General features: G+C 41.1%; 1 long non-coding RNA gene across 1 annotated transcript; it reads left to right on the top strand.

Annotated features, from left to right (window-relative positions):
- The first annotated feature begins 532 nt into the window (after positions 1-532).
- Positions 533-3,649, top strand: LOC136752825 (uncharacterized). The gene is made up of 3 exons (XR_010817346.1): positions 533-675; positions 2,451-2,556; positions 2,690-3,649. It is a non-coding gene; the product is annotated as an uncharacterized LOC136752825 (long non-coding RNA).
- Positions 3,650-4,009: the final 360 nt, after the last annotated feature.

Here is a 4,009-nt window from a genome sequence, read left to right as displayed (position 1 = left end):
CCCAAAACAGACTTGTGTTAAAAAGATACAATATTGTGTTGTGCTTTGGTGAATTTTAATATACAAGTGTGTGTGTGTGTTAAGCTCATGCAGTAAAGCGAGTGAGCTCCCACGCTGTTTGGGGGTCGGTGACAGCGGGTCTTCATTCAAAAGCCTGTCATACGTATTTGGAAGAAAGGTCTAAATGCTCTTGTGCTGGTTTATTTGTCCTTATATTACATGCAGAACTTCCAGAGGACAGCCACCCGCAGGGGAAGAGACAGAGAGAGAGAGAGAGAGAGAGAGAGAGAGAAGAGGTGAGGGGGGCAGGTAAATCAGGTGTAAACACTGATATCTAAACAAGGACGGCGTACTGCCAGAGTAATCGATCCCATTATTCGGAAATAATAATAATAATAATAATAATAATAATAATAATAATAATAATAATAATAATAATAATAATGAATAGATAAAATATACAAATTGAGCTCAAGTGGCCCCTGTGTTTCTCTCCCTCCTTCGTATTGACTCCTCACCTTGTTGACAGGCCCAATGACGCCGGGATCGGACGTTGATACGCGGCCCCTGTTTAACCCCTGCGACTGTCAGGCCTCATTATTTTTTCATTCGTCGACCCCAGGAGCGCTCGGAATGAAACGGCGCTGACGGATGACTGTCACCGCGGCGAGAAAGGTCAGCGCCGTTACTGCTGTGGGAGCCTGTCGCCGGTGATTGGTTAAGGGTGGGATCTGTGCACTCCGTACTCACCCCGCTCTATCAATTCTGCAGTGAAGGGAAGGAGAAGGGGAGGGCAGGGGAAGGGTGTGTGTGTGTGTGTGTGTGTGTGGTGGGGGGGGGGGTTGTTCTCAGAGGGATTGTATCTAAAGACAGCGGAGGTGCTGTGGAACTACCCTGATAGAGAGAGATTATTACTTCTTGATCTTCTTAGTCTTCAACAGGTATTTATTATTATTAGTAGTAGGTGTGTAGTATAGTGTGCTGTTTGAAAGTTACTGTGGTATGAACAGCGAACCGTTTTGAATTCTGAACCTCTGCTTGATTCCACAGTAACCAACACAGATTGCATTGGCATTAAACTGCAACAAAACAAAGTGAAGGATTGCAAATGCTTTTATTTTTTAAATATAATTACCATATGAAGTACCTCTGTCCAATCCCTAACCTAATGCTCATTTTCAAAGCTGCCACAGTGTCGGCCTTTTGGCAAGAGATTACAAAATGACAGTGTGACTGGAAAGCCACAGTAACAGATTAAGGTCCCTGATACACTGTATTCTGGGGAGGTGGAGGAGGTCCGATAGTGTCTATTCACAAAGCAGAAGTCGGTCACCCACACACACTGAATGACAAAACTGAGACACAGATAAATGCAAACACACAGAAGAGTGGTGTACTGGTAACATAAAAAGCAGGTCTACTATATTAGGCTAAAGATGAGGCTACACTTTTTCCCTCTATGACACGCCTTGGTCCTCTATAACAAACCATTGTCCTCTACTTTTGTGACTGACTTGATATACTTATGGATACACTGGCTGTCGCGCCGGGGTGTATTTTATCAGCTTGACAACACGCAGAGCACTATTCTCTTGCAGGACGGTGATGGTTATTATTATTATTAATTATTATTATTATCATTATTTCCTGCAGACATTCACTTACTCTTCCCACAGCTTGTGCGCTAGACATATAGTGATTGTGCCTTATACAGCACATGTTGCTGGAGTGTTAGTACTTTTATAGATTTGTAATGGATTTAATTAAAATTCTAAAAATGCCATTTACAAGCATTACAGAATCTACTAGGTCAACCTCGACCTTGCCTTCTTGCTGACCACATTGCTGAATCGTTGCCATTGTTAAGCCCTGGGCCAGTTCTATCATTAATTGTTACCATGATTAAAGTCAGGTCTCTACCTACTGTTTTAGGAGCATCTTGCACCAGTGCCAGTGGCCTTCAGGACCTACTCTAGGGTTCCCCAGTGCCCTGTACAGAGGTCATAATGTAGTTATTAGTAGTAGTACTAGTATTATAACAGTATCACAGACTGTAACTCTGTCTCTATTGTTCCACTGCTCTAGATCACACTAGGCTAGGGAAGTTCCAAAAGATTTAAACCCCAGAACATTGAATACAATATCAAAACCTTGACTTCAGTCCATGATCAGTGGACGTTCAGAAGCTCCAGTTATTTCACAGCTTATGATGCTTATATATGACCAGGACTCAGAATGGTTTGCAGAACTCTGAGCAGGGAAATCTGGGATTGATCTGGAGAAGGACAACTATGAACAGTGAACTGATTTCAAGCAGGAACAAGAATGTATTTAATTCACAAAGTCTTAAAATGCCTCCAAAGAAATGCTGAATTAAGAGTCTGAAACCTCCCAAGATACGAGAGATGAATAGAGGTGAATGTGTGTGTTTTTTCCCCATGCAACCACAGACATAAGAGCTTCATGAACAGCAGTGTGCAGTAGTGGACTGGGCTCTGGGCTGCAGAGGGTTGTGGGTTCGATCCCATGTGGGGGACACTACTGTTCTTCTGCAAGGTAGTGTATCTATATTACTCCAGGAAAAAACAAAAAACAATGGTTAATTATATGATAAAAATTGTGGATAAGGATGCCTGGTAAGAAGTATAATAAGAATGGCCGACTCCATCTTGACTTTCCCCTGATCCAGTGTCTGTGCCAGCGTTTTCTTCCAGATGACTCCTTCACTATTGGACTGTCCTCTCCTAGATCTCCTTAAAAGAAGAGAAAGGGTCTGATTAGCCCGGAGTTGTGCAGGCTGCCCTATCTGTCTTTGGCAGGTCAGTGACAGTCTTTCTCTCTCCACCTCTCCTGTCCGACTCAAACCTCACTCAAAATCCAACACTACTTTGCACCTCTAAACTGAATTGTGCTTCAAAATATAGCACCACATAGCACTTTAAAAACAGAATCATTGGAACTGCATGTAAACCCACTCCTACCTTGACCTCTATTCCTAATTGAACCCTACCATTGCCAGAGACTCTCCAATCCAGACCAGAGTTTAAATCTAAACTGAGCCCAGGGTTAGGTTTGTAATCAAGACAGATGTTGGAAAGTCCATCTCCAGTGAGACTGAACCAATAACACCAGACTGACAGACAGAGAAGAGCGTTGTGAACTCCTACTGAAAACATTTTAGACACTCCCCTGACTCCAAAGTCATATTGATATAACAGAACCTCCTCCAGTCATGTAAATCAAATAACAGAAACGCACATATACATACTGCTCCTGATGGATATGATCTATGTAAGCTTATTTGCGCCACAGAGAAAAAAATATATATTTCGTTAACACGAGATAATATTGCGTTATTTCACAATAATTATTTCGTTAATATGAGATGTTACGTTATTTTAAAACTTTTGTGGTAAGTAGATTGTAGGCATATCTATTTTGAGGATTACAAATATAATTATAACAATTATGTTTAAAGCACATGTAAGCATTTCACTCATTGAATGCAAGTTGTAGTTATTTCACTTTCACAAGTGTATATCGTACTGCACAGAGTATAAACCCCTGCCACTGAAAATGAGTAAATTACATGCATTCTTGATACTCCTAGAATAATCTGAATGTCAAAGCAGACTTATCTCGTATTAACGAAATAATTATTGCGAAATAGCGTAATATTATCTGGTATTGACGCAATATTTCGTTTTTCTCTGTGAGTCTAATAAGCTTTGGGGTTTATTTGCAATGGGATGTTTAAACTCTACTGCACCCCCTTATACTGTAGGCTTCCCTCTTAGCGGACCATCAGGAAGGGACTAGAGTGTGAGAATCACACTGGAAGATAAAGTTTATTGCAGAAAGTTGCGCGGAGGAATATCCACAAAGCGAAAACAGGTAACCATTGGAATTGTAAAGCAAACCACAAAATGCTGGCCAAAGGAAATCCAAAATTAAAATCTATAGACGATTACTGCCCGAGTTAAAACGTACCTAGAAATCCATTAATTAT

Source organism: Amia ocellicauda, chromosome 7 (assembly GCF_036373705.1).
Source record: "Amia ocellicauda isolate fAmiCal2 chromosome 7, fAmiCal2.hap1, whole genome shotgun sequence".
NCBI classification, from domain to species: Eukaryota; Metazoa; Chordata; class Actinopteri; order Amiiformes; family Amiidae; genus Amia; species Amia ocellicauda.
The sequence above is the reverse complement of the archived record's forward strand: the minus strand, read 5'-3'. Positions and strand labels throughout refer to the sequence as shown.